This window comes from Marmota monax, unplaced genomic scaffold, assembly GCF_021218885.2.
Source record: "Marmota monax isolate L192 unplaced genomic scaffold, Marmota_monax_Labrador192_F-V1.1 WCK01_AAM20220418_F8-fsc00251, whole genome shotgun sequence".
Classification (NCBI taxonomy): domain Eukaryota; kingdom Metazoa; phylum Chordata; class Mammalia; order Rodentia; family Sciuridae; genus Marmota; species Marmota monax.
In genome coordinates this window covers 1,141,074-1,167,675 of record NW_026694546.1, presented here as the reverse complement: position 1 = coordinate 1,167,675, position 26,602 = coordinate 1,141,074, and the positions used below count along the sequence as shown (strand labels likewise).

Below are 26,602 nucleotides of genomic sequence, written 5' to 3'. Positions count from 1 at the left end.
GGGTTCACAGAATCTGACTATCCCAATAACTAAAGAAAATAGCGAAGAAAGCACGCAACCACACAGAAGTACCTTTTCAAAATCCATGATGGTTCTCCGACCTTAAGGATCTGTGGAAAGAGAGCGAGCCACTGGAATTCTTTTTTTCTTTTTCTTTATTTTAACAAATTAATATATATATATATATATATGCGCAAAGGACTTGACTTTTCATATTGACAGTGGCTATCACAACAAGTAGAAAAAGACCTAGAAACCATGGACAAACAGAATTTTCTAAGAACTGCTGGGAGAAAGGAAATGACACATACAAAGGATCAGAAGTTAAAATGGTATATCCATTTATTCCTATTCCCTATTTTGTCACAAAATTTGATCAGGAAATGAGTGCAGGTAATTATCAAATACTTTTTCTTCTGAAATTGATTATTATGATTGCTTTTTCTATTTCTATGAGGAATGTTGTTGGGATTTTAATTGGAATTGCATTAAATCTGTATAAAGCTTTTGGTAGTTTGACCATTTTGACAATATCAGTTCATCCTATCCAAGAACATGGGAGATCTTTCCATCTTCTAAGGTTTTCTTCAGTGAGTTTCTTTATTGTTCTTTAGTTTTTATTGTATAGGTCTTTCACCTTTTTTGTTGGATTGATTCTCAAGTATTTAATTAATTAATTTATTTATTGAGGCTATTATGAAGGGGCTAGATTTCCTAATTTCTCTTTCTGAGGATTCATCACTGATGTATAGAAATGCATTTGATTTATTGGTGTTGATTATATATCCTGCTACTTTGCTGAATTCATTTATTAATTCTAGAAATTTTCTGGTGGAGTTCTTCTGATCCCCTAAGTATAGAATCATGTCATTGGCAAATAGTGATAATTTGAGTTCTTCTTTTTCTATTCTTATTCCTTTAACTTCTTTTGTCTTGTTTAATTGCTCTGGCTAGCATTTCAAGGACTATGTTGAATAGTATTGGTGAGACAGGGCATTTTTGTCTTGTTCCAGTTCTTTTTTTTTAATTGCTTTTATTTTTTAAATACATGACAGTGGAATGCATCACAATTCTTATTACACATATAGAACACAATTTTTCATATCTCTGTTTGTATATAAAGTATGTTCACCCCAAGACATGTCTTTGTACATGCCCTTTGGATAATGATGTTGGAATTCTTTATTCTTATATAGGGGGCACACAAGGGGAGGTTCCGTGGAACATTCTATCCCCAAAAGGACAAAGGAGTAGGATTACAAAGGAACAGGTGAGTGTAACTCAACCTCAGTGGGTGATGCCTACTCCTGGAATCAGGCTTTGTTATCTGAGCTGGATTAATGCCCAAGTGACTGCGACCTGGCACTACCATGCCAGACTGAAGTCAATAATTGTTCAGAACCTTGGCGCATCAGGATGTCTGCATCCAGGGCAGCTCCCTACAGAATGAGGTCTGCGGTAGTCGGGTTTTCGTTGCTGTGACCAAAAAACCTGACAAGCACAATTTAGATAAGGAAATATTTATATTGGTTCACCATTACAGAGGTCTCAGTCAGTGGTCGGCTGGCTCCAAGACAGAAACAGCATGGCAGAAAGGTATGGCAGCGGAAGAGAGAGAGAGAGAAGGAGAAGAAGAAGGAGGAGGAAGAGGAGGAGAAGGTGCCAGGGACAGGTACCATGCCCCCAGTGACCAACTTCCTCCAGCCATTTGGGGATAACCGCAGTTACTACCCTCTAGTCCATTCACATTATTTATCCATCAAATGTGTCAACCCACTAAGAAGGTCAGAGCCTTCATGATTCAATCATTTCTCAAAGCCCCACCTCTGGACACTGCTGCATTGCTTAACATGTGAGTTGTGGGTTGAAGGGGTATATTCCAGATCTAACCTATAAAACCTATAAAAAGGTCTCTTGAGGCTGGGGTTTGAAAATGTCAGAACCTGACTTCCATCACATTCTATTGATCATTTCAGATCAAAATCAATCCAGATTCAAGAAATAATGATGGGAGGAGATGCAGCATCAACTTGCTAGTATTATGACTGTAGAAGCAATGAAGAATTGGGACCATTCTTATAAGAAATCCGTCATTTCCCTGCAGATTCATTCTCTACTCTCTACACTCCGATTCCTGCTGGTGGGACTGACCTGTGTGGGCTACATAGATGGAGGCCCATTCCCATGGTCATCTGGATGGATATAAATGGAAATTGGAAAGATGGTTATAAGAGGGAAGTTTGTGAACTTGTTTCCTGGTTTCTTCCGACTGGTTTTCCCAGTGTTCCTGTTAAGGGGGCCATGAGGTATGAAATGAGGCCTGAGGCATTGGGGAAATGTGGGATTGGGGTGTGGTATTGAGATGATCTTTCTAAGGAGAGTTTTTAACATAAATCTAAATACCATGAAAGAATGGGCTATGTAGGAAAACAAATCCAAGAAGGTACAATGATCCAGGCACTGAGGGCAGCCTGGGGATTCTGTGCTAGAGACCAGACCCTTTCAGGATCACCAGCTGCCAATTCACGACTGCTGGCAGGACATCCGGTAAGTGTCTTTCTACCCCCCAACTCAATCTATGCCCAGATAAAATGATCATATTTTTATTCTTCTATAATTCTTTTTTTTTAATATTTATTTTTCAGTTGTAGGTGGACATGATATCTTTATTTCATTTTTATGTGGTGCTGAGGTTTGAACCCAGTGCCTCCTGTGTGCTAGGTGAGCACTCTACCACTAAGCCACAACCCCAGCCCTCTCCTATAATTCTTATTGTCTTATTTTCATCAATCTTATGATTTTTTGCATTAGAAAACTTAGAATCCAGGGGCTGGGGTTGTGGCTTAGCAGTAGAGCACTCACCTAGCATGTATGAGGCACTGGGTTTGATAGGCAGAGCCATATAAAAATAAATAAGTAAAATAAAGGTATTGTGTCAAACTACAAATATATATATATATATATATATATATATATATATATATATATATATATATATGAAAGCTTAGGATGGATTCTAACCTCATTCCAATCCAATATTTGCTCATTTTCCTATGAGATAATTTAACTTAGAAACATAAGTTCCCTGTAATTCTTACAGTTTCTATGAGTGGCCTTTATCCTCTCTGAAAGAGACAGCAATAGATACAACAAAGTTATTCTAGAAATTAAATGAGGCAATATGATGAATTAAACTGTTTAGCGTAGTTTCTGATATACAGTTGAATGCCAATAAATATTCATTTCTTTTTGTGGATACAGAAGCTATTTTAAAATATACTTTGCAACTTTATTTTAAAAAATGTTTTTAATCAAAATAATATACACACACAGTACCTGCTGCCAGTGCTCCACCCTACTTCCTGCATCCTCCCCAGTCCTTGTGGTCCTCACCACAGCCGAATGGCACTATCCACATCTCTGTGCCTCAAAGTTTATTCAAGAACCACAGCAGCCTGCTCTGCCCTCTACTGAACAGCGAGACCAAAGTGCTGAGAAATTAGCACCACTCTGTGAGTTAGGGATGAGTTTCTAAATACCCCTGGTTCCCCTGCTTATCATGTTGGATAAATATGAGACATGCATATTATATTATTCTCTAGCTTCCTCTTGAAATTAAATTTAGTTGCCTACTGGCTTATTTACCTGGTTTTTGTTGGTTTCCTTAATTTCCTATACAGTTCTCCCTGCTTCCGTGCAGATATTTCTTGCACCCCTGAATTATCTCAGCATGCCTCCAAATCGTAGCTCAAGGTCTACTTCTAGGTGAAGCCAGACTAAAATGATAGGAGTTAAATGGTGCAGAATATCCTGTGATAAAATGCTAAGGATCCCCTCCCTTCTCCTAAATCCTCCTCCCCAAGGACAAATTTTATTCATTCTTTCTGCTTTTAATTCGTCTTATGATATACCTTCATAACTGAAGATAAAATGCTTATATCTCTGTTTTCCAGTTTATAGATATTTTAGACAGTGTCTATGGACTCCCTTATATGAAACAAGAATATTTAGTTACTTAGGAGGTTTCAATTTTGATATGATTATTTTAGTATGTGAATTTTGTCATTGATTAGATTTGAATAAAAATAACATCTTTAGACCTACAGTTACTCATAAATCAACTTTAGACAGTACATGCTGAAACCCTATTTGGAAAAGATAGGGTAGCTCAACCCCATACTGTCCCTACCCACTCTCTGTCACCTGGACTCTCACTCTCACTGTGTCCCCGTTGTTACATTTGCTTTTTCTCCTTCAGCCTTAACAAAGCCTTCTCTGCCTCTCCTGTCAGCATGTGGCAACTGTAGAAGAGAAGGTTAATCTTAACAACCGGGACACAGTCAAAGTGTGGTTGGCAGAAGCCAGGTAAATATATAAAATTATATGGGATTGTTTTCCATTTCTTTAAGTCTAACATCATAATACCTGGCCACTAAGAAAAGACTGTTTCTTAAAAATCAAATGAGCTCTTGAATCATAGATTCTATCAACTGTTTATAATTGCACCCTGTTCTAATTTGGTTCACTGTTGGGCCAAAGCCTTTTGGCATTGTGTGTGTGTGTGTGTGTGTGTGTGTGTGTGTGTGTGTGTGGCTGCCTTTATTTCATTTTGTTTCTCTGGGGAAACTAATTACCTTTCCTTTTTCTTGATTTAATTGCCTTTATTGTATCCTCATTATTTTTCAATAGTTCAGTTCCAAAATTCCATTTCTTCCTGGAGACTTGTTCCTTCCGTTTCAATCTGCACTGTCAAAACGTATTTGTAAATTCTGAGAAGGGGGCCCTGGTGATGGCGGCCTAGATTGTAGACCTTCTAAAACCCCCCACATGGAGACACAGAGAACAGCTAGGTTAACAAGATCAAAAACTCCTCAACAACCTTTACAAAAACAAAACAAAACAAAAAAAAACTCTAAGTGACAGGATACCCCATGAATTCCAAAATACAAATCTTTGGAAGAATCTCCAACAATTCCCAAATCTGTGTGTGCTGGTGTTGGTGAGGAGAAAGCAAAGAAGAGCAAGAAACCTCAGACAGATTGAGAGCAGGAGCCATAAAAGAGCTGATCTTTATTTACTGTAAAGTTCAGTGGGTCGATTTGAAGATACTGATTACACCCAGGAATACAAGCGGCCCAAGGAAGACACAAAGTTTGGCGATGTCTGGTGCTGTAAACTTAATCCGACAGGTTAGACTTCCTTTCCAGGATAGGACCCTGTTAAGATCTGAATGTGATTTGTCCCCATTGAAATTCACGGTTGAGTTTAATCCCCACTGAACCTGTCTATGGTGTGCAGAGGTGAGGGCTTTTGGAGATGATTACGTAGGAGGAAATCATCAGATTAGGGCCCCATGATTGAATACTGGTGGCTTTATAAGAAGAGGAAGAGGGACTGGAGGATATATAGGAGCACATTCTCTGTGTCCTGCATGAGATGCCCTGTGCTGCCTCAGGACTCAGCCAACCTGAAGTCCATCACCAGATGTGGCCTCCGAACCTTGCACCAGAATCGTGAACCAAGATGGACCTCTTTTCTTTATCACTTACTGTTGCAATGGGCAAAGGTGCGACTTATGCAGTCGAGGGGAAGAAATAAAGAATGTCCACACACTTCTGCCCTTTTCAATACTTTATTCACTCAAATGACTCAATACAATTTCACTCTATAGATTCTTAATCAAGAAAATGACAATCCTTAATGCTAGGCACTGCAATAGACAAAATCAATCCACAGCAAACAATTCTAGATTAATTCTAAGCACTGCAAACACTCTTAATCATGACAGGCTCATGACAGACATTCCCTCTGCATGCTAAGCTCAAGTGTCAGGTCTAAAGTCTCAAGCCTTGGGTTCTAAGGCCAGCAGATGCACATTCACTCAGTCCCTGGTGATCAGGTCAGGGACCGAGGCAGGCTTCTCCTGGGGTGGAGCTGATGGTGGTTGAGGAGAGGGTCGTGGGGAGAAGTTGCAGTTCTCCCCAGAGTCAAGATGTGGCTGTAGAGTTTGGGAGCCGTGAGGATCATGCAGAGGATCAGGCAAATGATGGGAAGAGTTAAGATGTCAGTCCAGGTCCTCATCAGGCTCTCTGGCATGAGGGCATCAGTGTGGCTGGCTGAATGTCTGTTCATTTGCTCCATTTTGGGGCTTCTGACCACCCTTTCAATCCCTATCAGCTGCCACCGAATTTCTCAGTGATGTCATTTGCCCTGGGATTAAAGCATCTGGTCTGGTGGTCCCCACCCTGATTTTCTTGCCTCTCCCCCTTATCGGGGTGAGGGCAACATGATAGAGACTTGGCTCTGAGCTTGTCAGGGTGGGGAGAAGTGACTTGTTTATGTCAGGGCTATGCCTGATGATCATATTGGAGGGCTCCTTAGGCATGCCTGGTGGGACTGCAGGTTTCAAAGTGGAGTTTTAAAATGGACTTGCTTAGGCTAAGACCTAAGGCCCTCCTTACACTTACCCATCTCTGGTATTGTGTTATTAAAAAGAAGGAAACAGACTAACACAGACACCGAGGGGAGCTGATGGAAGTTGAATTAAAATTGTGCAATTAGGGGACAAGGGAGAGGAAGAAAAAAAATCATTTTTTTTTAACACAACAGGAAAACAACTGAACAGAAAGCTCTGTAAAGTTGGAAAAATTCTTTGAACAAAAAGCTCCTTTACAATTTCTGAAAAATTTATTTATGTAAATGAGCGATAATTTATAAAAATGAGCCATAGAAAAGTATCAAAATCAAATTTCACAAAAAGTAAAGACTTGAGAGGAAATAAAGCAGGATAAGGTTCCCGCAGACAATGACAATACTCTTAAAAGAAAGACATAAAAACTTGATAAAAATGTTCATCTTCTACCTCAGACAAGTGAGGTGGCTTTTCAAAAATGAGATTGAAACTGAAACAAATGAACAAACAAAAAGATCCATAAATCACAGAGAAACCATAAACAAGTGGCAGAATTCATGACAAGATACAAAATTGAGGGGGCAGAAGAAAAAAAAAAACAGAATGAACATGAAAGCAAATAACACATTGCAGAAAACACTGTGAGAAAAATAGAGGTTAAAAAGAGAATTTTCAGCCAGGTGCAGTGGCACATCACCTGTAATCCCAGTGGCTCAGGAGGCTGAGGCCAGAGGATCGTGAATTCAAAGCCACCGTCAGCAATGATGAGGTGCTTAGCAATTCAGTGAGACCCTGTCTGTAAATAAAATTCAAAATAGGGCTGGGGATGTGGCTCAGTGGTTGAGTGTCCCTGGGTTTAATCCCTGGTTCCAAAAGAAAAGAGAATTTTCAAAATAAAGATAATTGAGATAAAGTAGTGAGAGAGAAGGTGGCAGATGTTAAAGGGAGGCAAAGAAGTGCCATCCTGCAGATAATGTTATTTCAGTTTATAAATGATGACTAAATAAAAGAATTAGACTCTATTTTAAAACCTCTGATGAATAAACAGAGCCAGTCTTGAATGGCAGATGCCTTAATCGAATCATAAAATGCATGCAACCAGGTCTTGTGTGCTTCCTGATAGAGAACACACACCATCACATGGAGCTTTGACCTAGGGACCAAACCTGAGCACCATCAAACCTCTGGATCCAGCTGAGAGGGGAACATGTTGGACCACATCACAAGCGCACAGTCAGCAAAAGCAGACCTTGGGACATTCTGCAGGTCAAGTGGTTTCTTGAATAGATACATTTTAAGAAAAGAAACTACCCAGTGATTTTGGATTTATTTTTAATGGGCCAAAGTAAATTCTAATGTTGGTACATACACTTTTGAAATAAGGTAATGAAAGAAGGTTGCATCACAATAATCATTGCTTCTTCAGGGAGCAGGGAGACAGGTGCACATGGACAGTTTAGGAGGGCCACTGTAAAATCCGTTGTGACTTTGGTGAAGGGTATAAGAGAGTTCACTTTTTAATCATTCACTAAAGCATTTGTGTGTGTGTGTGTGGTTTTCTGTATTTGTGTGTTTTATTGGATACAAATTGCTTTGAGAAAAAATAATGAATCTCCAAAAGAGGTTAGTGTGGGAAAAAATATATATATTAGGAGAAAGTGTAAAGAAACTTTTAAGGCAAGTCATTTCATCACGATGATAAATACATAAAAGTTAGAATACAAATTACCTGTCTTATCAATAGTTCAGTGAATCTATCAACAAATATTTACTGTTTTTTAATACCCCTTTTCTTTTCTGGAGGCTGACGGTATAGGATATATTTTCTTTGCTGGGAGTTGATAAATACACAGTCATTCTATGTGTGCGCGCGTGCGCATGCAAGAGAGAGAGCGCACACATTTGCTTTTAAATGGGATAAAGGGTAGAAAAAGAAGACACTGAAAAGTTTTGGGAGACTCTGTTTGTGCTACTAGTTCATTGTGGGAAGGAGATCTGTTTATGAAATCTTTACTGGTCAGTACCTTGGACAAGATTTAAGAGACTGTAGCACAGTAACACATTCAAGTCTCAGCTCTGCCACTAAAGCCAGAGATATTCTTGCTTGAATAATTTGACCTTTCTAACTCTTAATAGTCCCATTTGTAAAACAGAAATATCCCCCTATCCCTAGCCATCATTGGAAAGGAGGAAATTCTTCACACAGTCTTTCTCAGATCTTTCTCAGAACCCAGATGGAAGCTAATGTGTTCACAGGAGGGCTGGGGAGGTTTAGGGGTCAGGAGAGGCTGGGGTGGCACTAGGCAAGAAGAGGCTTGGGGAGCAGCCTCTGGAGCTCAGGGCCATTCTCATCTCTCTGTGTTTGTTCACAGTATAAAAGAGGAGGGGGCCTGTTTGCATAGAATGGTGTCACCCTTCACCCCAACATTGTGCTTTGAATCCTTCTTCCCTGTTCTCATGAACATAAAATGTTGCAATTGTATGTGCTCTGGTAAATACACTATGGCTAAAGTTACCCCCAAGGACTCTAGGGATGGATATCTCACCCACATGGAGCCCTCTCCAAGGGCTACAGGTTAGAACTCTGTTCTAACACACAACAGAAACTATAGTGTATTCAAGGAATATGTTTGAAAAATGAGAATCTAAATCATTCAAAGAAATTCTCTGCTTCCCAATGAATGGCATAAGATTTTCCAGAAAACAGTGATATCTAGGGCCATCTTAGACCAACTCTAAAGAGCCAAGTGTGTGCACTTCTTCCTGACTGGACATCAAAGTCAGGGCTAGAAATCAAATGCAGTAAGAATATTCAGAAATTGGGGCTCCCTCCTCCCTCCCTCTCTCCCTTTCTCTCTCCCCCCCTTCCTCTCGCTTCATATCTTTTAAGGATGGCTCTCAATCGTATGCCAGCAATACCAGAAACCAATACAGTTACAGAACAATAGTTGTATCACTTTACTTTGTGCAATTAAAAACCAGTTTAATCAATCAGGTTTTTAAGGACAACCCCTACTTCCAAATGTTATTTTTCATTGTTTTTATAAATAATTATTGAAGTAATTCCTAGGTACCAGCTGCAGTTAGGTAATGAGAATACTGTGGTGAACAAAAGACGCCAGGTCCCTGGCTCCCAACAGTAAGAGAAGATCAAAGCAAGCAAACAGTATGACAAAAGGACACGTTCTGTAAAGGCAGAGTGGAGGGTTCTTGGAGAGCTTATAATGGAGAAACCTGATTCAGATAGAAAGGTCAGGCAAGGTCTCTTTAAAGAAGTGATATGGACATGAAAGATGAGTGGGAATTAGTGACTAGCGTGATGCTTGTGTGTGAGAGGGTTTGGAGAGCCAGGGATGAGCAGATAGATCCCAAGGTCCCTCAGGCAGGAGAGAGTTTGACATTATGAACGGATCATGCTACTTTTGATACTGTAAGGAGGACTTGGGATTTTATAATGAGGACTTTGGGTCTTACTCTAATCACAGGGGAAATTACTCAAGAGATAGGTTATAGTAAGACTTTTCATCCTAAGACCAAAAAATAAAAAGGCAAGGCTGATCCTCTCAGTGTTACTATTTACTTCTATAAAGGATGCCAGAAACCTGAGGAAGGGGATTCCAGACTTGCTGTAGGACCAACAAGGATGATCTGGTAACTAATAAATGACAGCCTATATATACATCAACTTCTTACCATAGTATCGGGTGTAAAGAAAGTGTTAGATAAATACCAGGCTTTATTATTATTGGTTATGAATATTTGGGAAGTGATTGCAATACCAAGTTTCCACAGCCTTGTTATTAAAACAGGGGTAGAATCCATTCCAAAGTATACATACAAAACAGAAACCACAGAACAAACCATAAAGCACATTTTTTTTATAAAGCACAATTTTTGGGGGGGGTGGTGGGAAGAGAGATGAACATGACCAGTGAAGTGGCCTCATTTTTCTTTCATCTCCAGGACATTTTCATTGGTTTGGAAATTGCTCTTGGCTCCTAGAAAATAAACCAGTGTGAGCACACAGCTTAACTTTGGAAATGCAACTGGTTTCATTTGCTTTGACACAAGGACTTTTTCTTCCTTAACACTCACCAGATCTTGTGCGTAGGAGAAAAGGTGTCAGCCAGGATCGGCAGGGTGAGCATCCAGCCCTGGCGCATGTGCCCTGGCCCGATTCCACACCACGATTGCCAACCCATTCAAACCTAAAACTAGTGGCCATGTGGGTTTAACGATCCACTGACAGAAGCTTTTAGAAATGTGTAGCTTCTAGGTGTGCCAAGGGCTGTTTTTCTTCTACTACCCATTTTCTGCAGGTGGCCCATTTAAGATGACTTTCAGCCACTACCTTCTGCTTTGATTCAGGGAAGTTCCTTGTCATCCCCACACATTTCAAATTCCAGAATCTTTTACATTTCCTGTGTTTTCTCCTTCTCCCTTCGTCCCCGCTGCGCCCCCACCCCGCCCACCCCACTCCTAACTCCAGTGCTAAGGAGAAAAGGAAAACAGATTTCTAAAAAAAAAAAAAAAAAAATCCTAAAGAATGAAAACTTTCCCTGAGTCCAAACCAAATCTGGCATCATTTATACCTGGGCAGCTCTTTGATTCTGTGGCCGGAAACGGTTTGCTTCAACACCTGAGATTTTTTTTTTCTTTTTAATGACCTTATTTTAATGGTTTGATTTTGACAAATCCTGAGTTCCTGCTGAAAGGGCTACGTGAGACACCTCATTCCTCTAACTGGTGACAGGAGTTTATGAAGTCTGGGCTAGTACAGTGAGAAGGAGTTAGAGGCAATTTTAAGAAATGAATAGCGTTCCCAGTTAGGGGTGAAGGCTGGGGCAGGCACATCACCCCTGTGATGAAGAGAGGAAAGCTCCCCAGAGGAGCCGATGCTTCAAGGCAGTGGCCAGACTATGATGAGAAGACATGTGTCCGGGAGAACTTTCCAGATGCAAAAGGAAACTCCAAGCTAGGGCTGCAACAATCAGACAAAGGAGGCTTTGAGTAGGTTGTTCTGAGAGGAAATGAGAAAGTGCCTCAGAAAAGGGGGCATGGATAGTGCATTGAGCCTGAGGTCTGGTGCAGAACTCAGAAACCAGCAAGAATTCACCCCCAAAGTCAACAGGTGGCACGTGCAGAAGCGTGCACACGGGTATGTACCTGCGCGCAGAGGCAGCTTCTGTCTCCTACCCCTGTGGGTCCTTTTTCAGAGACATAACAGGTGTTAGCCACGGCTGTTTAATTATTCAATTTGGAGACCCAAAGGGCATAGCAGCTTTCTGGAGTTTGTTGGAAAGGAGAAAAGGGATTAATAAATTAGGAGCCTTCGAACCATTGGAGATGACCTGTCCACTGAGGGAAACTCAGTTTTCCTGAGAAGCAACATCCTGTAGTGACTGAATCTTGCAAGCTGTGTGACTTGGAAAATGCATGCACACACACACCCACACGCACATGCACATGTGCACATACACCATCTCTATGTCTCATTTTCAAAATGGATATTTGGGGGGGTGCCTTTTATCAGACTGAGAATTTCCTCAGTTTTTGATTAAAGGGTGTGAATTCACGGTCATTTCAGAAATAAACAAATTAAATGTCACTTTACCTGTTTGTGCTTGTCTAGTATTTGAGGTCACAGGGCAGAACCCCCTGACTTAGCATATCCCCCGCTTTCTGCTAATTGCCTAGAGATACAACATAATTGGAGAGATTCATTTGCTGAACTTCCATTGTTGACCACAAGAAGGTTACACCTGGAAAAGACCAGGACCCCGGTGTGTGTGTGGCTGGGATTTCAGACAATCCAGGAGCTCATAGGAGACAGGTGAGTTGCCAAAAACCAAGACTAAGGTTCACTTCTGGTGATGCTCTGTGTGTCGAAGGCATAGAAGATATACTATGCAAAACTGCTGGGGAAAGGTTTTCTGTTTTGTCTTTTTTTTTTCCCTTAGCTCATGAAAGTCGCAGTTAACAATGTAAACTTTTGAGACAAATGAAGGTATCATATGGCTTATTATATTTTTTTTGCATGACCCCAAAGCATCCCAGGAATAATAAAAGTTCAAGTGCAAAGTTAGTCAGCTAGGTGGTTCATTGTTTTCTTTCAATTACTCTCCCACCTCCAAAAAGCCACTCATACTATGAGAAGCCTTGACATGGATAAGATGCTTGGATAACTGACCCCACCAGGGTGTTTGGGAGATTAAATTAAATGTGCTGGAACATGCAAAGTGCCTAAGCAAAGAAGACCTTAATGAGAGTTGGATTCTTTCTCCTGTATCATCCCTGGTTTGAATCAGCCTCTTTCTTCCAGAGCCCCACAGTTTGCTGCCTGAATTGCTAGTACAGCAACATCCTTCTGTTTTATTCTTACGTCAGCCTTCCAGCTGGTCCATATGCCCCTGGAGAGCTGGGGTCAGGTCTTATTTATTTTGATAACCTTCCTAACCAAATTGAACCAAAACATCTGGAAGGGAAGGGTCCCCTTCATTAGATCCGCCTCTATCTTGATCAGCCTCCCTGATGACTCTAGAATTTAACAATTCTTTGTTGCTTCTCCGGCTTTTGAAGCCTTACCTCATTTCTAACCTTCTTCTACATTCCTCCAAGTCATAGAAAGTATAGGCTTGTTGCTTAATTGAAATTTAAATTAATTTGGCTGTGATAACACTGTGAATTCTTGTTAAGAAGGTCCAAAAGAGAGATGGGCTGTCCATGTGTCTTGAGAATCTTGGAAAAGGAGAGAGGAAATTCTTTTCAAGAGGGGACATTCGCTTCTCTTTTCTGATCACAGACAGGTTTGCCCTCTCGGTCACAGCAAATGTTTCACCCAGTGCTCTCTCTTGAGATGAGCTTCTCAAAGCACGGCAACCAGACCAGCAACAGCAGCGTCATTCTTGAAGCTTGTGAGAGATGCAAATCCTCCACCCTCAATCCAGATCTGAATCAGAAATCAGGGCACTGGAGCCCAGGAACCTGCATTTTAATAAGCAGTCAGCAGATTCTGAAGTGCTCCAGTGACTGAGAACCATTAATCTTTTAGCACAATTAGAGTAACAACCAGGTTGCCTGCACTGTAAATTTGCTCTTCTGGTGTCCAGCCAAACCAGCTCCTGTGAGGAGGAAAAAAGGAAGTTTTCATTTGTTTTCCCCTAAATATTTATATCTACAAATCTCAGGGAAATTTTAGTAGAACTAGAATTAGAGAAATAGCAATGCAAAACTGATGCATTCTCTATTTGAAAGGATGCTCATCTCCCACTGTTTGAACAAGAAAGAAAGACATTTAGATCTTTTGTCCTTCCATCTAACACTCTGGCAGAGAGAACACTATGAGACCCAAAACCTACTTTCTTCCCAGTTTGTAAGAGTTTGGTGAACTTTAAGTGGTAGAAATGCCAGATAATGGGAGATGGGGGTGGGAAACATATAAAACTATAAGCATCCAAAGTCTAATGAGAACAGGTCTATGAAGACTAGTCCTTGTTTCTGTCTTTGAATATTCTTTTGTCCAAATTGAGGAATCTTGATTCTCAAGAGGTCCATCCACGATGCACTTACGTGCTCAGGCTGAAGGGAGCAGTAGCTCTAAGCATAAGCTGGGCATGCATTCCACAGTCAGGCTGTGGAGGAGCTGGTTTGGCTGGACACCAGGCTGGTTGTGGAGGTGCAACTCTGAGGAAGACATAGCCCCTGTCCTCATGGGAAGAGTAACCAAGAACCACAGTGGCATGCTGCATCTTGCCACAGGGCTATGTGAGGACGTTCAGATACCCATTCCAGCCTTTCTGGGGTCAGTGAATGTTTGCAGAGGAAGTGACTGTAATCTAAAGGAAAAATAAAAGTTAGCCAGTGACTATGTGATTGGGAGTGTTAAACTGAATTAAGTTTGGCCTAAAGTTACCACTGTACATATTTTAAATTTGGACTAAGGTTTTCTCCTTACATTGTACACTATAATTTAACTTGATGCATAAACAGACTATAACATAACCTAAGAATATAATCTTGCAACAAATAACTGAGTATAAAGCAATCCCAGCAGCAGAAACTCCAGCCAATCAGAGGCTAAAAGCCGCCATAACATAAGCACTTAAAAGCCAAGGCTGACTGCAGCCTATGGGATTGGTTTCTGTGTGTCATTTCTTTTTCTCTGGCCACAAATATAATTTGCAAATGTGGTCAAATGGAACATTCTGAAGCATTTTTGTTCTGAATTAGTGCCTGATTCAGTTTCCTTGTTTAAATTAACTGCTACATTGAATTTGAAGTTTTTCTTTTGACAAGATGTTGGAATGGACAGGGCATGGTGGGTGACAGAGAATGTAGAGAGAAAACTAAAGGCACCCACCAATGGAAGAAAGTCTAGTACATCTAGAGCAGAAGTGAGACGGAAACAGTTAAGACTAAGAAATGAGCCAGGTACAGTGGTGCACGCCTGTAATCCCAGTGCTTAGGAGGCTGAGGCAGGAGGACTGTGAGTTCAAAGCCAGCCTCAGCAATAGTGAGGCACTAAGCAACTCAGAGAGACCCTGTCTCTAAATAAAATACAAAATAGGGCTGGGGCTGGGGATCAGTGGTTGAGTGCCCCTGAGTTCAATCCCCGGTACACACACACACACACACACACACACACTTACACACACACGAGTGAGAAATGAGATGGGAGCCCTGTGTAAAGAGACCATTGCTGTGTCCATGTGCTTAAAACTACATGGACACTGGAGACTTTGGAGGAGGCTTGGTTTGAGCATAGACATGACTGTTTGACAGCAAGAAGATCCTCAGCTGACAAAAATCAACATAGAAAAAAATCACTAAAGGTAAACACAAAAAGAAATTTGCCAAACTATGCGAGATAATTTCTTTTTTTAGTTGACAATGGACCTTTTTATTTTTATTTATATGTGGTGTTGAGAATTAAACCCAGTGCCTCACAAATGCTAGGCAAGCACTCCACTTCTGAGCCACAACCCCAGCCCCTGAATTTTTCTAAAAGACAAAAAAGCGGTCTTGGACATATAAAACTGGATCTTATGTTCTTAGTTAAGATGACTCTGCATTAGAAACATGCTGATTTTCCCCAAGTCAAAATATATTTTAAATGATTGCAATAAAAATACTAAAACATTTTCCACACACATGAAAACCTTCCCTGTCCACCCTCCGTCTCCTACTGAGAGCTAAAGAAAAGGATTGCAAAGAATTCCCCCTCTTGGAGATTAAACCCAGGAGCACTTTACCACCAAGCTACATCCCCAATTCATTTTTAATGTTTTTTAAAAAATTTGAGATAGGGTCTGGTTAAGTTCCCGAGGGTCTCTCTAAAGATTGCTAAGATGCTTAAAACCATAAATAAGCAAGAGTAGCCAAGAAAATCCTGAGAAGAACAGCACACTGTTGGGGGTGGATAATTTTTATCAAATTTAAAAACATTACCACATAGAACTATCCTTACAGCATATTAGAAATGATCCAAGTTCTCATTGCTAGCAGACTGATTCAATAAACTATGTATGTTTGCTACATGGATTACTCAGTAGTTATGAGAAAGAATAAGAGAATCTATATCTAAGGAGAGATTGCCAGAATAGCTAGTAAGTGAAAAAGAATTGTGCAGAGTAGGAAATTTTGTGTAGTATAAGTGTGTGTGTGTGTGTTTGTAAGAGAATTGGGAAAATAAGAATAACAGATGCAAAGAAATGTTAAATCCCACTAAGAACTTTGATAGCATTATCAAAGGTTTATGTGTAGTGTGGGATAAAGCAAGTAAGTATGAATCCTAATGTTACTAAACACTAAGGTTTTTCACATAAGAAAAAAAAAGATTCTAATATAAAATCAAAATTAAGGGAGAAAAAATTGTACTGTTAAATTAAATTGGCATGAACTAATTTTGTAAAAAAAAAAATGCGTACAGAGAGCTTAGGAGAAATGGTACCTTTGTAACAATCAGCACCCCTAACACCTAGATTTTGCCTTTTAAATACCATTCTTCAAGAAGAGGAGAAAGAAGGATATTCTATGAAATTACTAATGCAGGTCTGTAGGAGGGAAACTGAGACTAGGGTATGGTGTTCTAGAAAATAGAAAAGTTCCTAGAAATAGTGGGGATATGTTAACACAGAAGCCAGTTTGAAGGTTCCCCCTGATCAAATTCAGTTCATAATATTTCTAAAAGAAAACTAGCTGAAATTAAATTAAACACTTTGAATAAATAACATCAATGAAATCCATAGTGCTACAAAGAAAGAGAAAGAAGAATTAAAACTCATTTGCACTTCTAAAGGTGATTAATATACCAACAACTTCTTCTAAAAAATAACTAAAAGGTGGGGCATGGTGATGCACATCAGTTATCCCAGTGACTTGGGGAGGCTGAGGCAGGAGGATTGCAAAATCAAAGCCAGCCTCAGCAACATAGAGGTCCTAAGCAACTTCACGAGACCCTGAATCAAAATAAAATTTAAAAAAATAACAAAATTAAAAAGGGCTGGGAATGTGGCTCAGTGGTAAACATAAAAGTCAAAGGGAAAAATGAAAAGCATTTACCTTGCTTTAAAAAGAAGAACCATAGTCTGTTAATTATGGAAATCTCTTTTTATTTTATTTTATTTTTTATTTTTGTTGGAAATCTCTTCTTTATTGAAAAACACCAGCTAATAAATGTGCAAAGAAATAATAAAATTTAGAAATCGTCCTTTGGAAATCCCCAGTGAAGTAATTAATTCAGACACCTATAAACAAGAGATAATAAAATAATTAGGTGACAATCGGATGAGGAACAGGATATTCACATGTTTCCAAAATCCCAGTTAATTCCAAAGAAGGAATCATGTTATGGGGACTCTTCTAGATGAAGAGCAAAGAAGTACAATATTGGAATGCATAGATGTTGACTGGGTCTTGAATCCATGAGAAAAAAATGTTAGGGGAAATTTGCATACGGACTGGTGTTAGGTAACAAGGTAGGATTTGTGCTAATTTTCTTAAGTAGGGTAATTATATTGCAGGATATAGGAAGATGTCTATTTTTAGGAAACTTCTGCTGAAGTACTTACGTGTGAAAGGGCATAGAGTCTGCAAGTTACTTTTAAAGGGTTGAGCTAAAATAAGAGGATAGATCAAGCAAATACTGCCAGTATTTAGTAATTCACCAAGAGAAAGAAAGCACAATAAAACCCAGGAAAGAGGATAAGATGGGTAGACTTAAGCAAGAGGGTCTTAATTGAGGAAGAAGGGTTTTCCTCTGCTTTCCAAATTATTCACTTAAGTAAACTATATTGTCATCATGGAGGCACCTTGACCTCCCAGACGCCAAGAAACTGAAGTAGAACGAACAAACACATGAAACTCTCCAAGATAGGCCATCAGGCATTCGATTTTCTAAAACTGGAGGAGATTCTATGCTATAAGTGGAAATACAAGTTTGAAATGCAACTTCATTAGTCTTTCGGGAAACATAAATTAAAACTATATATACTTATGAGAATGGCAAACTAGATTTGGTCTAATTGGAATTTCCATATGTTGCTAATAGGAGGGCATCAGTGGTAGAGACGCTTGGGGAAAACAGTTTGGTTTGGAAAGCAATTGGTTGTCGCTTATAAAATTAAAACATATATTTACCACAGATGAGCAATTCACTCCTGGGCATTTCTCCAAGAGAAATAAAAACATATTCACATAAAAACCGTAGTAAATATATACAGCAACTTTCGTTCAAAAATTTCCTAACACTAGAAACCACCCAAATGTCCTTCAGATGGTGAATGGGTAAACAAGATATGGTGCATCCACGCAACAGAATACTAGTCAGCAATAAAAAAGGAATGGGGAACCTATCCACACAACACAGGTGAATCTCAAAAGCATTATGCAAAGGGGAAAAAAAAAACAACTCAAAAGGCCACATACTGTATGATTCCATTTTTGTGACGTTTGAGAAAAGACAAAACGGTGAGGGCAGTGGGTAAGAGTGAGGTTGACTACAGTGTGGCACTAAAGAGATTATTTATTTATTTTTTGCTGAGGGTGGGGGAGTGATGGATTGTTCTGTATCTTGATTATGACTGTGGTTATCAGCTATAGGCATTTGTCAAAACTCATCGAACTGTCCATTCTACAAGGGTGAATTTACCGTGATTCAGTTATCATTCTTTAAAAAAAAAAATCAAAAATTCAAATGACTGTGAGTGATCACACTGGGCTAATGCCTGGTGCTATTAAAAACAAAGTCAATTAGCCAGTAACCACCAGGGGTTGTTGTCGTGACCCTTTCTGATGTTGGAGAGCAAATGTTAAGAACTGTGGAGTGCTAAGGGCTTAGGGAAGGGGAAAAGACTGCAGAATGCAGGCCAGAGAACAGCTGGTGAGGCTTGCGCTTGTGGTTTAGGTCAGCCCTGTTTTAGTTCATCTGGGCGCATGTCAATAAAACCATTCATTTGCTAATGTTTCTTAGGGTGCCATTTATTAGCAGTGCTATTACCAAGCCAGGAGCCCTAGGCTCTGCATACCTCGGGTGGTTAATAAATTATTTTCTTGATTTGCCAATAAAATATTCCTAGATCAAGATTATATGTCATAGGTATATTGAGCCCTTTAGCTAAGTACTGCTTAAGTGGAAAACTTCAGGAAATCTTGCCGTAATATTCCTTCCTGTGGTATTCGTATACATGGGGTTCTATAATGGGATGGTAGAACTTGGAACGTAAAGTCTGAATTCTGGAATGCTTTTGGTCCTGGTGACTGTGGTCACTAATCCACGATGTCCCCTAGTGATTCCTTGGCAAGACTCGGTTTCCCTACCTATCAAAGTGGAAATATTTGTTGTCCCGATGGATCAAGCACATGTGAATGAGAAAGCAATCTGTAAAAGGAAAAAATGTTACTTATCAAATGAGGTCCCCAGGCATGAATCCCCTTCCAAGGACACTGGGCTCTCCCTCCACCCTCCTCTGGATGGGTCCTATCCTTTGTTCTAAGGTTTTTTTTTTTTTTTTTTTTTTTTCACATCTGTGAAATGATACTGCTGCCTGCCTCCTCTTCAGCCTTGGCAGTTCCTACTAAAGCAGCCCCCGGAACAATGACTTGGATGAAAGAGGTAAAGGAAGAGGCCAGAGGCCACTTAAGAAAAGCTTGTAGCTTTTCAAGTTCAATGAGGCTTAGGAGGTTGGAAGGCTCTCCAAATAAAGGCTTGTTTAAAAGAACGCCAAGGATTCAAAGCCCGCTCTTTTCCCAGACCTCTGACCACTTTCAGCCATCCCAGGGATGCGTGTGTGTTTACCCCCGTCTCTCTCGCTCCCTTCTGGAGTCATTATTCCACACTCAAGCCTAGATTCCCCGAATCTGTGATGACACAAATGGAATTACCTGGAAGGTCTGACGGTGGGGTCAGACCTTGGAACCCAGGGCAGCAGGTGCAGCCCGCGCCTCCATTCCCAGCCCCAGGGACTTGATATATGCAAATGCAAGGGCCGTCAGGCCAGGGACAATAGAGTATCTTAATCCCCCCAGGCAAGGGGAGGGGAGACCCCTCATCCGCACCCCTCCCCCTTGCAAAAAGCCAAACTCCAAGCACAGCATCTATAGAATGGAGATCTTCCTGTGCAAGACAGGCTTTCTTTTTCTGTGCACTTCTCTGGGAGGGAGCAGAGCTCAGAAGCCTGGGAGGAACCTTCCTGGGAACCTTAGCTCAAATGCTGGCAGGGAACTTTGGGGTGTTTCTGCTAATCAGGGAAAACAAGAGAAAGCCCTTGGAGGCCAGGCCCATAAGGGTTACTAAGGTTTGATTTGACAGTGTAGTAGAAACACATCAGGATTTGGTCTCCAAACGATATTTATTTATCATTTATTCGATCTGAGCAACAGCAAAATCCTGGTTCTATATTGTATTTGACTTTGATCTTAGGACAAGTCTCTATCTCCTTAGTGAACTGGGACAATGTCCCTGATCCCTCAGAGAGGGAAATAAGTGACTTCTGTTTTCTGAAGATCTGAAGTCTAGTCTCCATCTCCATCATCCAGAGGGTTTGGCTGCCTGTCCCAAAAGTGGATTATAAAAACACCCCTTTTTATATTCACTTTTTGCCTAGTGAACCCTGTGGACTCTGGCACTGTGCTAAGCACTGAGGGTATGGAGATAGAAAGTGCACAGACCATGATACTCCCCATTTTGCCCCCTTTGGGCTCCTCTCTCTTCCAACATAGCCATTCAACCTTCAAAGGCATACATTTTGCCCTCATGAGAAAAAAAGTGAAATGCAGTCTGCATACAAATTAGGAAAGTTTACAAACTACAATCTCACATTGTTCAGGTTTTGTCAATAATTCCAGGTCTTTGTCTTTTTTCCTCCCTCCAAACACTTTATGAGGCCAGTTTAGTCACTAAACTGCCATTATCTCATTTGGCCTCAGGTAAATATCACTCTCCTAGTACCTCCTCTGATACTGCCAACAAATTTTTTCTAGGTTAAATTCCCCTCTCCTGGTACATAACTCCCTTTAAAATTGGAAGAAGTAGGCTCAGGTCAAGACTGAAGCTCCTTCCAGGTCTGAGATACTGTGATTCTGGGACAGTAGTACCAGGACCTTGTTAAATCTCAAACTGCATGTTTCAGGTACGTTCTGTGTCTCTTCTGCCCAGAGACAGAAGAGACAGAACCCTTTTTAATCTAGCAGAATTTGAGCTATGGTTTTTGAGCTATGAGATTTGAGATTTTCCCCTATTTCCTCTCTTGGATTTTCGTTTCTCACCCCTGGAAAGATTTGTTTCTTAGACACTGTGGGTCTAATCTTGGCCAGAGGGAGCTCTGGTGTTGCCTGGGCTGTGGTACTTCTGGACCACCCGGCTATGTCCAGGTTGGAGCCACAATCCATCTCCTCCTGTGTGAGGTGCAATACAGAGAGGGCTGTGGAAATGCAGGAAAGTTCTCTTCCCTTCTCAGAATATTGCAAAGAGATGCCAAAGACCGCAGCCCACTTGCCCGCCTGCTATTGGGAGAGTCGGGTTCATTATTTTCTAATGTTTTCAGATTCAAATTATCATGTAAATTAGAGTTAGGAAATCACCATTAGGTCATTTTTCCTATCCTCTCAGGGGCTGAAGTGGGATCAATGTATGTTCTCCAGTTCTTTGTTCTCCCTTGTGTTAAATAATGTAAGGAATGGGGCTTCTATTCTTGAGAGAGTATTACATATTCTAATAGATTTTCACAGTGAAGAAGGCCTTTCATCTTTGGCCCAAAGTTTCCTTTCTTTAAATTCATTTCATGACTTCATTCCTTGGATCTCTCTTTAACTGCGGCCTCTCCCTGTTGGGGTTTAGGCCCTAAAGATATATTTCTTAGAATTGGTTCTCCAAGTGAGACCCATGAGCCCAGCCTGCCTGAAATGGGAACCAAGTCCAACCCCAACCAGATCTTTTCCTCCTGGTGCAAATGGAAATTATTATAGAAACAGCAAAGAGAGACTCTGACCCAGCTTCCTGCCATGTTGTGGGTCAGAGATTTCATTCAAATCCTTCTCTGGATCTTTCATGATTCAAATTGTTCTGTTATATTGTTCTGAAGATCCCAACACACGGACTTCAGGAAAACTTCTTTTTCTTTCTTTGTTAAAAAATATTTTTATTAGTTATTGATGGACATTTATTTATCTGTTCTTTTTATATGTGGTGCTGAGGATCGAACCCAGTGCCTCACACATGCTGGGCAAGCGCTCTACCCCTGAGCCAGACTTCTTTTTCTATCTGTGTTTTCTCAGCCACATACTTCTGCCCTAACACCACTACCTGTCTCCATCTGGGAATAAAGGTGGCAGTGGGGAGACCTGAAGGCTCTCAGAAGTTGTAGGCTTAAGCTGGAAGGGGAAGTTTTCTCAGGGAAGACTGAATTTGCAGCCTTGTCTGCCCCTGTGCTGAGAGGAGGGGTAGAAGATAACAATTCTCATTGTGCCATTAATACTAGGCTTTTACTTGCAAATCTATAATTAAGCAGCAGTCAGGACCTAAAATAAACATAAAGACAAGACAAAAATATGTACGTATGCTCCTTGCCCTCTCTTGGGACTCTGTTAGCAAGCAGATTATCACTTTCAGGTGTTAAATTCAGTTTAGGTTAAAGCTGCCTCTGTATATATTTTAAATTTGGCCTCAAATGTTTCTCTCTTTATAAAGCCATCAGAATTAAGTCACAGGGGCTCCACCATAATGACTTTATCTAATCCTAATCATATCCCATTTTGACCCCATCTGGAAACATGAGTAGTTGGATTCAGTTTTGACTTTCTTTATGTCTCACAGTGGAGATTAAATTTCAATACCTGAAGCCTTGGGGGAAATTCAAATCATGTCCACCTATCCTACCAAGATGGGACCAACTGTACGTGATGATGAGTATGGACTTTATTTAGAAAGCCCATTCTTTGGCTTTATTCTTTGGGGTATATCATGTAACCCCTTTGTGTGTTGTATTAGTTGTTTATGATTACATTAACAAATTGCCCCCAAGACTTCGTGCCTGAACGTAGTTTCTGTAGAACAGGAATTGCCTTAGCTGGGGCGTCTGGCTGAAGGTCTTTTGTGAAATCCCAAAGTGCATTCATCTGAGGGTCTGACTGGGGTAGCATGATCTGCTTCCAAGCAGACTCTGTAAGTCTGCTTGAATATCCTCATATGTGATGCTTGCTTTCCTCCGGAGCTAATGACCAGGAGAGCAAGACAAAGCCATCCTATCTTTTGTGAGTGAATCTCAGACAGCCCCAAACATGATTTCTACAATACCCTATTAGTTATAAAGTTCAGCCTTGTTTATGGTGGTTGGGCTAGACAGAGGGCAGGAATTCCAGAATGTAAGAATCATTGAGGGCCATCTTAGAGGCTGCCAGTGACAGGTTTGTGTGCTTATCTGTGCTTAGAGACATAGAACTGGGTAATTTCCGAGGGCTTTTGTAACCCAAGTTATTTTATGGTGAACATTTCCATGGATAACCATATTCTAATAGGAATTCTGGATTTAATTATGCCTTCACTCTGCCATGAGTTAAGGGCATGATAAGATAGGTAAGAGGAGTAGGATTTATCTCCTGGCCCCTTTCAAATCAGATCATAAAAATTACTACCAGGCTTACCTATAAACAGACACAATCCCGACGGTGGGGGTGGGAGTAGGGGAAGCTGTAGACCTTTATGATGGACTTTGCAAGATTGAATATTCTGACATACCAATGTTGTCTTCTCTATTGCTACTGGGCCTTCTCCAAGCCACACACATACCAGTGTTATCAGCAGGAAAATGTCACCGAGGGATAGCCTGACAATGTGGCATTGTCCTGTGGGATTTATGATCAGGTTCCAACAAATGACCTTTTATCTCATTTGTTTTTCCCTACGTGGGTGGATATGCCCCCTCCACAACGCAGGTTCACAGGGAACGTGGGGAACACCTGCTTTCAGATTGCTTTTCTGTCCTGACTCCAAGATTTCCGTGCACTTCTTTCCACCCTTGATTGGCACCGTCTTGGCAGTGTCCTGCCGCAGGAATGTTATTTTAGGGAAGTCTTGGGGGTTAGGGAACTTGGCTGTGGAAGTCCTTGTGAGTGGCTGTGATTTGTGGCAAAGAATGTTTTATAGTTGAATTTTCCTCAGCACAACTCCTTCTTCAACTCAGCATGGGATGGAATAATGTTATTAAAGTCCAGAGAAAAGAGAAGAGGATATTATATGTCAGCCAGGGTTAAGAGAAAAAGATTTTTCAAAGTTACAAAAACATTCTTGAAGAAATACATCATTGGCTCACATGTGATTTTTCAGAGAACCTGGGTTCAAACCCTCATGTCTTATGCTCTGGGACTTAGTCGGGACACGAAATCTATATGTTTTCTCATCTATTAAATGGCAATTAACATCTTTCTTTACATCCCGGAGTTGCTGTGAGAGTCAGATGAGAAGTTTTCCTTATTTCAAGGTACTTTTGAACACATTAGCAGATACGGGGTGGAGGCTATGTGGTGAGAGACGCGGTACTGCGATCAGCCAGCTCTAGATTCAAATCTAGATTCTGCAATTAGCTATGGTTTCATCACATGCTTCTCAGACATCAATGTATGCACTGATCACATAGAAATTGTGTTAGGATTCTGGCTCAGTATGTCTGGTGTGAGACCTGAGAGGCAGGGTTTCCAGGTGACACCTGTGATCCAGACCCATAGTTTGAAGAATAAGAAGTTAAGCTTTTATTCAATAGTTCCCTACCCCCATGGGTCATCAAAGCCACCTGGGAACTCTGTTTTAAGGCCTCTGATGGATCTTAGATCAATCAAGCTAAAAGTTTCTGGGGATGGAATGCAGCATCAGTAGTTTGGTACTAAGACTTAGTCTATTCATCTGTAAAATAGGAAAAGAAAGTTGGTCCTCTTCATCTATGAGTTCTGCATCTATGGATTCAACGAGCTGCAAATTAAAAATATCCAGAAAAGAATTTTTCACTGGCAGTGAACATGTACAGACTTTTTTCCATGTCATTATTCTCTAAATAATACAGTACAACATGTATTTACATTGTATTGGGAATTATAAGTAATCTAGAGATTATTTAAAGTATAATATGAAAAGATGTGGGCAGGTTCCATATAAATATGACACCATTTCCTGTAAGGGACTTGAGCATCTGCAGACTTTGGTATCCACAGCAGGTCCTGGAACCACTTCCCTGTAGGTACCAAGGGATGACTGTAATCATCTTTCCCTCACAACCCTCTATTGGTATTCAAAATTTATAAGGCTCTTGATACAATGTTTTTGATTCATAAAAGAGCTGCCAAGCCTTTCACAGAGATACTATCATCCTTTTGAATTTACTGGGCACTTGTTCAAGTATTATCTCACCTAATTCTCAAAAACAAAAACAAAAAAATCTGTGAAATAGTTGTATTTTGGTGCATAGCTTGAATCAATTCACGACTAGGAGGCAGGTTGGTGGGATGGGGAATATAAGTCTCCTCACTTATTTCATAAAACAACTTTGTGGCCTCTGCAGATGTTTCCAATAATGTACGGTATGACCCATAAACTTTGTTCATGGGACGTAAAACCTGCCTGGACGTATCATCGCCACAGAGGGAGGCATCCACTGCTGGCGCTCATTCACTTGGCGTCACCCTCTCTGACATGTTGAAGTATGGGCCAGAGATGGGGTTGACTCCTTTCACTGTCAAAGAGAGGAGAAGACTCTGAACAGAACAACAATGGAAACAGTGTCTGTCTTGCTAGTTCCAGGCCATGGATCTCATTTTATTTCAGAAGAAAGAGGCATTAGAGGGCTCAATGTAGGATGAGGCAAAGAGGAACGATGCTTTTTTGCAGGGTGGGAGGTTTGCTGTTGCCCCTTGGTTTTTGTGTGTTACTGGGGATTGAACCCAGGGTTTTGTGCATGCTAGCTAAGTAAGCGCGCTATCATGGAATTACATCCCTACTTCTTTTCTAGAAATTCATTTTGACATAGGGTTCTACTGAGTTGCTCAGGTTGGCCTCAAATTTGCCATCCTCCTGCTTCAGCCTCCCAAGTTACTGGGATTACACATGTGCACCATCACACTCGGCTGCTCCTCCGTTTTAGAGCAAGCCCACAGCCATTTGGGACCAACCAATCACCCTTCGATTCCCTCTGATTTGTTTCTTCCCTTTCTCCACCCATTTTCCCTTCAAGCAGTGGGTAGAGACAAACATCCAAGAAGCAGGTGAAAAGTTTTCATCTTACCTGGATGGCGGTCATCCATCTTTACTGGACCTCTGTAAAGAACTTTCCTTTCATTCCAAAAAGAGGATGTGGTGTCCCTTGGTTCCAGAACGGAGGTTAGTCGTGGGATGAGTGACTAAGAAGTGCCCATATTGTAAGACACCATGAGAGCAGTCTAACCGGGATGGAATAATTTCTATTTGAAATTTTAAAAGAGCCTGAGCGTTGCATGTAAAGATCTTGTTGGATCCCACCAGAGGCAGGCATGGCCCACTTTAAGAGGCTCTTAAGGGATTTAAGGATTTCTCCCCTGGAATGTTCCCCTTTCCTGTTTCCAGCCTGATGAGTGAGTGAGATGGCTCTGGGGAAGAAAAATCTTCCGTTTGGCAACTATACCAAGTAATGGGTAGAAAACAGTGTTTTGGATGTAATTGATGCTTTTTAAGAA

At 40.7% G+C, this 26,602-nt stretch overlaps 1 pseudogene; it reads right to left on the bottom strand.

Moving 5' to 3' along the window:
* LOC124076645 (serine/arginine-rich splicing factor 10-like) overlaps positions 1-25,498 on the bottom strand; it is a 59,003-nt pseudogene extending 33,505 nt beyond the window's left edge.
* Between the last annotated feature and the right edge of the window lie 1,104 nt (positions 25,499-26,602).